The sequence below is a fragment of the Otolemur garnettii genome, unplaced genomic scaffold (genome assembly GCF_000181295.1).
Source record: "Otolemur garnettii isolate 467f Iridium unplaced genomic scaffold, OtoGar3 scaffold00066, whole genome shotgun sequence".
NCBI classification, from domain to species: domain Eukaryota; kingdom Metazoa; phylum Chordata; class Mammalia; order Primates; family Galagidae; genus Otolemur; species Otolemur garnettii.
In genome coordinates, this window is record NW_003852461.1 from 7,189,767 (window position 1) to 7,199,648 (window position 9,882).

Here is a 9,882-nt window from a genome sequence, read left to right on the forward strand (position 1 = left end):
GTGCCTAATAAATGTTCATCAGTGGTACTGATGATACTGAGATGGTAACGAGGGTGTTTAGACGTCATTATTTTTCTATTCATTCATTCTACAAACATCTTCTTGAGTGATTTCTATGTGTCAAGCAGGAGGCTAGACCCTGAGACCATGAAGGTGGACTATTTATCCTCCTCTCTTAACCTCTTACCACCACATCCCAGGAACATTATTTTGAGATTCTATTCCTCTTCTTTGTAATACCTCTCCCAAACCCTTGTTTTTATGCTATTTGTATCACCCCTGGGGTGTTTCTAGAGACTCAAACGATCTCCTTGATTCTAGTCTGATCATCCAATACATCTTCACCTCAGATGCAAGAGAGGTCATCCTAAAACTGAAGTCTCATTCTGTCTCTTCCTTATACCTCACCTGGGATAAAACACAAATATTTAGCATGAGGTTGGTATTGGTTTAGGATCTGTCTGCTGGCTCTCTCCAGTCCTGTTTCTGACTACACTTCTTTATATAGATCCTACCCTGTGAGCCCATTGAAAGGGGTTGCCGACTTTCATCCCCAGTGTTTATGGATTCCAGTTTCCTTGCCTGGAAAAATCCTTCTTGAGCAGGATCCATCTCAGACTAAGCTGGCTTTCTTTCCTGTGGGCCCTCCTCTGACCTAGGCATGGACCACTTTGGTTTTTTTGGCAGGGGTTGGGTTGAACCCACCACCTCTGGTATATGGGGCCAGTATCCCACTCCTTTGAGCCACAGGCGCTGCCCATGGACCACTTTGTACTAAGACAATTTACCTTTCGGCCTCCTCCACTGGACTGCAAGTTATTTGAAGTCTATAACTTTGCCCAACATGGACTAGGTTAAAAAAACAAGAAAGCTTTGTTAGTAAGTAAAGAAATGGCTAAAATATCATCTTTGTCCATTCAGAATTTACAATATAGTATGCAGTGTCTGCGTATACTGTCTTAATACTAGAAATACATCAAAAAGTTAATGCTAAATATAAAAGTAAGTTAAATATGAAGAGCAGATGTCAAATAGAGAACATATTTTAGGAACACTAGTCTCAAGCCATGGAAACTCTGAGACTAAAACTGGAAAGTCTCCGATTCCATACGCTCATGTCTTTGCTCAACTGGCTTTGAGTCTCTTTGGAACCCATCTCCCTCTTCATCCTCCCTGCCCAGCTTGAGTATACCATTATTTAGACTCAAACAGTACAATAAACCTGTTCCTCCTCAAAAAGAAATTTTACTTAAGACTTTAGTTTATAAAATTTTGTTGACAAGTATTACAAACAATAGAAATACTTGATTCAAATATGAAGCATTTCTATCTCTGTACTATTAACAATTTTAGACAGCTTCCCTAATATCAGAAGACATATCATTCAATGACAGCTAGATTGATGTGTATACAGCATAGATAGGGTCCTGCAGAAATACACAAGATTGAAATAATTTTCTTTGGCAGATGAGTAGTAAGCTTAAAATAAAATCATAATTCACCGAGTAATTTTGGTAAGATTGCTCATTGCCAAATGTTCCTAAATTTCCACTTGAATAAATTAATAGACTATTTTATATCAACTACAAAATTTCTATTCTTTTCCAAATGTTATATACTCTTTCAAAAAAGGAAAGTTCAAAATCTCATCAATTTAATCGTGGCTCACACATATTTCATAATGACAATTCTCTCAATTTATTTTAGGGCTTAAGATGTAGCCGAGTGCCTAAACAGTAAATCTCGTTAAATTTTCACAGGGACAGACACCTTTCCTCACCAACCTGGAAAGTCTCAATAGCTAGAATAAACTCATTGGCTGAAAGGTTTTGTCAAATTGGGTTACAATAATCCATGCATTCTGTTATCTCAAAAGGATATTTCCCACAGTTACTCTATATTTTTCTTAGTCTGTGACTCTAAAATCTTCTTTTACATGCTAGAGATTAACTTGTTAAAAGTATATGTACTTCAAGGTGGCACCTATGGCTCAATGGAGTAGGGCTCCAGCCCCATATGCCAAAGGTGGCAGGTTTAAACCCAGCCCCAGCCAAAAACTGCAAAAACAAACAAAAAATTATATGTACTTCAAAAGTAATTGGCTGATTAATGTCTTCTGCCTTAATTTTAGCAGGGCTAAAGTTGCACAAATTCTTCTTGTTTTTTGTTTGTTTGTGTCTATTGAGATAGCATCTTACACTGTTACCCTGGGTAGAGTGTCATGGTGTCATAGCTCACAGTAACCTCAACTCGTGTTCTCAAGAGATCCTGTTGCTTCAGTCTCCTGATTAGCTGGAACTACAGGCATGTGCCAATACATGCAGTAAGTTTTTCTGTTTTTAGTAGAGATGGGGTCTTGCTGTTGCTCAGGCTGGTCTCAAACTCCTGAGCTCAAGCAATCCACCTACCTTGGCCTCTCAAAGTGCTGGGACTACAGGTGTGAGCCACCATGCCACATAATTTATTCTTTAACTAAGCTTCTGAATGACCAGTTGTATACCAGCAGCGAGATATTATATATTAGTCTTGCTAAACCTCAGTTCTTTCCATCATAATGTGAGTAAATAAACAGTGTATAACCCAAAGTATTCATCTGAAGATTTGATGAGATTCTGAGCACAGAGCTGATTAAAATTAAGAGAAATAAAAGAAAAACAAGAGAAAAAAAAAGAATGACTACTGTTCACTTTAAGCAAATAGGCCAATTCTAATCATTTCAGCAATTTGCTGTTGACTTTGGAGAAACTGTATAAATGAAAAGAAGTTGATATTTACGTCATAAAATTAAAGGTGGTTGAATACTAGGGGATAGTCTACTGACTACCCTGCACAGATTTTTAACATTATCTCCAAAAGAGCTGCACAATGGCCTGATATGGCTGTATCAAAAGACATAATTAGGTGTTGAGAGAGCAGAGGTATGTAGATGGGCTACACCAGGGTCACTGGGAAAACTGGGAATAGGACATGAATGATGCTGGAGAGAAGCAGCCCTGTGACTGTTACCTCTGCTCTTTGATAAATGTGCCTGCATATATATATGGCATGTTCTCAAGTGACAATATAGATCTCACAACCAACTTAGGAGTGGCTGTAGCTTGGACTGGCTGGAGAAGGGATCCAGAGCAGGCAGGATGGAGTTCTTCCTTACAGCACTGCACAGGAATGGGTCAAGTCAGTCAGTGGAACATGTGCAATAATCTGAAGCCTTGATGATGCATCACAACAGATGCAAAGTGCACTTTTTGTAGCAACTGGGATTGTTTAGCCAGATAAAGTATTTGCATTAACCAAGGAGCAGCCCTTTCTGCATAGTTACTATTAATTGAATTAGATGAAATCTAGCTGTCTAATTTTGATTTGTTATGTTTGTGAACAGGACAGACAGGTAGATGTCATGATCAAAAATAAGTAGTTTTCAATCAAATACTTTATCCTCAAAATATTAGTGTTGTGTTTGTGTTATAGAGCCTATTCATCTATTCACACGTTAAACATATTTCAGGGGTGCCTTCTGTGTTAAACTTTAAAATGAGTTCTAGAACCCAAACATGATGAAGACAGTGTCCCAGCTAACGAAGGATTTCAGAGCCATGAAAGGATGTTCAATTTGTAAACAGACAACCATAGTGCCGAGAAATGGGTGCCAAAATCAAAATATATCTAGGTGATTTGGAAGTACAAAGAAGAAACCCTGGGAGAGGGTAAGAAGAGAGGTAAAGAAGGTTTCATCCTAGGAGAGGTAAAGAAGGTTTCAGAACTAAATCTTGAGTCTTCCAAGATAGTTAAGAGTTGGTGAAGTTAAATAGAGACAAGGCATTCTAGGTGGGGGACATGGCTAGCAAAATCACAGTGGCATGTAGCATGTGTACAAGGAAAGTGTTTCTTGTGGGAACAAAATACAAAATAAAGCATGACAGGTGCAGGAGCAGGGTGTTAGGCAATCTTACAGGGCCCTGTAAGCGTAGGGCAGAATCTAGGCTCTCGCTCCTTTTCTCTCCCCCATATTCCCCCCTCTCACTCCCTGCTCTCTTCTCTCTCTCATCTCTTCCCTCCATTCTCTTTCATTTCTCTAATATAAAACAAACTTATACTTTTAGAGTCATAAAAAAAAGAATCTTGAAAATTGAATTTTAGGAATAGGGAGTCATTAGAGGTTCTCAAGCTGGGTTTAGCTTTTTAGAAAGATCATTCTGGAGATGGATATTTAAGAAATTCATTTGAAAGAGAAAACACCAGTGGCTATTGTATGAGTGCAGATAGAGGTAAGAGAGAAGAGCTTAACAGTGGAAGTAGGAGTGCACAGGGGAGTTCTTCTTTGGAAAAGATAGAAGCCACATCATCTGAAGGAACTCACTGATTTGTTAGATATTAAAAGTGAGACAGAAGTGTATGTAACTCTCAGCTTCCAAGCTTTAGGGACTAATGACTTGCGTAATTGTACTGTCTATCTATTCTACTGTGCCACGAGCTTCATGGGGACAGGAGCTGGATCTGCTAGTCCCCAGCTACAGTCACATCATTTCGAACAGTTCCTGGCAAATATTAACACTCAATAAATGTTTGTTGAATTTACACATTACACTACATATAACCCGCAAGATGAAATTATTCAGAGGGGAAGATGATGAAGTCCATGTTTGTATGTTGGGCTGGATATTGCTGTGAGGAAGATACAGAGAAGAAATTCAAGTTTGTGTGTGTGTAAGAGAGAGAGAGAGAGAGCCACAGGGATGGCCAGGGTGAGAATCACTGAAATCCCTGCATAATGAGGGGCACTTTATACACAAGCATATCCCTTTTTTATTGATGATAACCTGAATACATTCCTGGTTGGTCAGTTGATTTTTTTTTCCACTTGATTGATTTCTGAACTGAAATACTCCTTTATTACTTGGGCTAAATGAGATTTTCAACTATACTTCATTTAATTCTTGCTCTATGAAAAACTATATAATCAAGGGAATAAGTGAGTTCCAGAGGTTCAGACATGAATTTAATTTAGCTTATGAATGTTCCAGATTAATCCTGGAAGAAAGAGAGAGAAATAGACCAAAGAGATGAGGAAAAACAAATTGAAAAGTAAACAGAACTGACTAAGAAACTTACCAAGACTAATGACTCCATGGTAAATGTTAATTTGAGTTATATCCAGAGAAGTTTCAAAGTAGGGCTATTTGAGGCTGAATCAACCTGGCAAAATCACTCAACCGCATTGCTAAATCCCAGATTTGGAACAGAATCAGCTCTGACTGAGCTAAGTCTGAAGTCAACATCAAAGAAGCTTCATCGTCAGTGCTAACTCCTCGCAGTAGCTGTAATTGATTAGTAATGTCTGACATCGGTATGGTAGTATCTGCGTCAGGAACTGGTCATTACTGATCTGGATAAAACCATATGTGTCAGTGTGACTCAATGCAAAATAAGACCTACTCAGTCCATTTGCTTTGAACTGAGGAACCCCATGAGGCCAACACCAGCAAGCACTCTGCAAGGCGAAACAGGTGCACAAGCCTCCAAGGTTCCCCACTGGCTTTTATTGAATCTTAGGTGTGAGAAAATACAGTGCAGCAGAAAGCTTCAGAGAGAGAGTACAGGTTAAAAAACAAGTCATTTTTCTGTGACTGCATGATTGACCCCTAACACATCCTGTTCGCTGCACTTCCGTCTGGCCTTAATCTTATCACTGCTAATACGTGACTTCAGCCTGGGACAGTGTGCTATGCTAGTGAGCATTGTTTTCAGTATTCAGGGCCAGCAGTGATTCTTGGCTTCTGCCCAGAACACTCTGTCCCTTTTTCCTAGTACTTTTAACCCTGTACTCTATTGTACTCATAAGAATATGAATAAGAGTAAAATGAACCAGTGAAACTCAGAAAGGACCTTACGAATCATTTGGTGCCAGGAGTCCCCTCACAATACACATTCCAGGTGGACCTCCACCGAGACCTCTAACAATAGAGGTTCTAATCTTAAAAATACTGGTTTCATATCTGAAAAGCTCTAGCCATTAGAAAGTTCTTTTAAGAATTATGGTGAGTGTAGGTTTATTTTAAACTCTGTCCATTGTCTCAAGTTCTACTTCTCAAAAAGATATAAAGTAAGCTTCATCTTTAAGATAAAATAATACCCAAGAAAATATGCATAGAGGGTAGTGAATTATCTGACATTTCAATTTTTTTACAAAGAAGCCCTCATTTAATCAAACTGATGTTATGCTTGCTATGTTGACTATGCAATCCGATGCTATGCCGTCTCATCTCCTGCTTTCTTGCTGGCCATTGTCAATATTTTCTGGGGAAAAACTTTTCCTGTTTTCACAGATGTATATTTAAAACATTCCTGGGGCCTCCCTCAGTTGTTAAATTTAGGGGGGGAGTTTAAACCAATTTACAAACATTTATGTGAGGCTTACTCAATGCTCAGTAGTGGGCTTAGATTTTTGAAGAAACGTACCTTATTGTTGCGGCCTCCATGAAGCTTTTTTGACATCATGTAATGGTACCATCTGCTCTTCCTTTGCTTGGTGTGTTTCTGATCAATAAGAACCAGATAGAGGGTTCCTAAATGACAAATTCTAACAGAGTTATACATAGAAAAGGCCCTGCAGAGTTGTCTTACCTATACTTAAGGTCAGTAAGTTCACCCAAATGTGTAAGTTGGTTCTCTTCTCTTGTTTCTTTTCCTTTAATTCCAAAGAGGAACCTTAAATTCCTCTTTGATGCCACAGCAGCCAGAGTTCTTGATAAGGTGGCAACTATGCGTATTTCTTTATTGAAAGGAAGCTGCATTTTATGTCACATGTACCATCTTTCCTTGACCATGCCTGATCAGTCCAGACATGGCCGTCTTACCCGAAGAAAGGCTATCTACAGTCTATAGATTTTTCCAGTAGAAAATGATAATTTCAATTATATTCTTTTGAGAATTTGAAGGATAGATATGAGGATATGGTTGTTTGATTTATTTTAGTAAAAGAGGAAAGGGAGGGGCATAGTGAAGAACAGACAGTCAGGAGAGGAAGTGAATGATGTTAATGGCTGGGAACTCCACAGGAGGAGAGAGTTGATGCCTGCTTTTAAAGGCAAAAACCCACCCTGAGAGTATGCTGTCTCTGCAGCACTATTCATAATTGATAAGTCATGGAGGAAGCCCAAGTGCCCATCAACCCACAAATGGATCAATAAATTGTGGTATATATACACCATGGAATATTATGCAGCCTTAAAGAAAGACGGAGACTTTACCTCCTTCATGTTTACCTGGATGGAGCTGGAGCATATTCTTCTTAGCAAAGTATCTCAAGAATGGAAGAGAAAGTATCCAATGTACTCAGCCCTACTATAAAACCAATTTATAGTTTTCTTATGAAAGCTATAACCCAATTATAGCCCAAGAAGAAAGGGAAAGGGGGGGAGGAACATTAATTGGTGGGGATCACACCTATGGTGAATCTTACAAGGGTACATGTGAACTTTACTGGTGTAGAATATAAATGTCTTAACACAATAACTAAGAAAGTGCTATGAGGGCTATGTTGACCAGTTTGATGTAAGCATTTTGGATTGTGTATAAAACCGGCACATTGTTCCCCATGATTACATTAATGTACACAGCTATGATTTAATTACAAAAATAAATTAAATTAAATAAAGTGAAAAACATTAAAGGGCCCACTGAGTTATTAGAGGTGTTATCTCATCACCGGAGTTACTGTTCTGTCTTGAAGACAGTCTGGTGTTTTTTAGGCTCAGACACATGACTGATTTCCCATTATTTGTATTTTATTTGTACATTTACACTCAGAAGGTATCTACCTTCACACTAGCTTTTGAAACAAATGAGTGAATCTGCTTCCCATTTGACCACAAAAATTTATCTCGGGCACATTCACACTCAGCTTGTCTGAGGCATGTGCGCTGCAAGCATGATGGGGAGGAACTCACCAGGCAGCTGATTGTGGAGTTCCAGTAATAGAAGATTCAAATATGCAGCACGAGGCCCCGAGGAGTGACAGTGACAAATAACTGTGTCCCGAGGGGAACAATATAAACCGTGATTCATCTCATGTAAAGAACATCTGAGGACTCTTGATATGATAAGCTTAAGAAAATAAAAAGCTTAGAAGCCGTGATAGCTAACTTCAAATATATGAAGAGTAAATATAAAAGAAGAGTCTCGGGCTTGTCCTACATGTGCAAAAAGAAAAGCAATAAGATTAATGTGTGGAGGTACATGGAGACAGATTTTCTTTAAATATAAGTATTGTGACATTTCAACACATTTTAACATTATAACCTACGCTGATCTTCTCTTCCGTTCCCCTCTACCAAAAGGAATGAATTATTGCTCAAAGCAATTTCCTAACTCTTTTTCTGGAATGGCCATCAAAGCTGTCATCCTATGAGATCTGACAATTAAGCTCGTGAACTAGTCCTAGAAAGGCGCTCTGAAGGTGGATTGGGGGCCAGCATCAGTGCACAGCTTCCCAAGGGACCTTCTGCAAAGGTCATGATGGGGATATGCAGCAATGAGGTATGTAGCACTTTTTCTAGGACAAGTTCACGCACTTAATTATCCAACCTTCATAGATGGTTGCACTTGCGTGTTCTCCATCACGAGAGAATTTCACAATGGAAAGGCTGTTTCTGTATGAAGGCAGTTAGGAAAAGCTAAGTGTGAGTGGCGCCTGTGGCTCAAGGAGTAGGGTGCTGGCCCCATATAGCAGGGGTGGTGGGTTCGAACCCAGCCCCGGCCAAACACTGCCAACAAAAAAGAAAAGAAAAAGCTAAGTGCCTGACTTGCTTCCAATCCAAGACTACATATCAAATGGCTTCTGTTTTTTAAAACTAAGAATTGACCTCAGGAGTAGATTTCCAGTTTTAAAACCTAGGCAAAATAAAATTACTGATTCCACTAGAAAAGTTAGACACCAATATTAGCTGATAGACAAGTAAGCTAAGCACTGCTTAAAGAAAATAACTCATTGACATAAGATGATTTGTCTCTAAGGCTACGATTTGCACAGCTGTTTTTAATTTTCCCAGATCTCCAACAATTAAGAGGTCTACCTCAAGGTCAAAAAAATGCCTAAAGAAGCTTTTTTCTTTTTTTTTTAAGATTGTCATATTTAAAGTTGTTAGATTGTATCTATAAAGTTCGGATATTTTCTATTTCAAAATAGTAATGTCACCAAACAACAGTATGTTTGATAGATTAAAAATAATCAAGACAGTTCTAAAGTGCTTTTTTGGATGCAGATTTAGGAAACAAGAAAGCTTTAGGTTATAACAGACAACTTCAGTTGCAGAAGGCTGGTCTTCATGTCACCACTCAATTGATGAATAACAAATATGAACTATATTTACTAAAGAAAATGGTTAGTGTGAATTTGGAATAACATGTAAGGAAAGGCTCAAGAATTTTCTTTTAGACAGTGTAAAGGATAGAAAAATTATTAGATGAGCAGGACCCAGTTCATGTAGTTTCTTACTGGCTCAAAGATGATTGCAATTTACCATCTCCCGCTGAACAAAGTCTGTAGGCCGGTCACCAGTCAGTACCAAGAAATATTTGTTTCTCCCTCGTTCTGTGCCATATGGCTGCCATCATGGAAAGATCTAGCAGTAAAGAAAATAATAATATGTAAGAACCATTAAAAATTTCTCCAAGTTCTCCTCCTTCCTCAGTCAATCCACTTTTGTTTTCAGAAAATATAGCCATCTCCCTGTGGAGGTGGTAGCCTCATGTCCATCTCCCTGTGGTGGTGGTAGCCTCATGTCCATCTCCGTGAGGTGGTGGTAGCCTCATGTCCATCTCCCTGTGGAGGTGGTAGCCTCATGTCCATCTCCCTGTGGTGGTGGTAGCCTCATGTCCATCTCC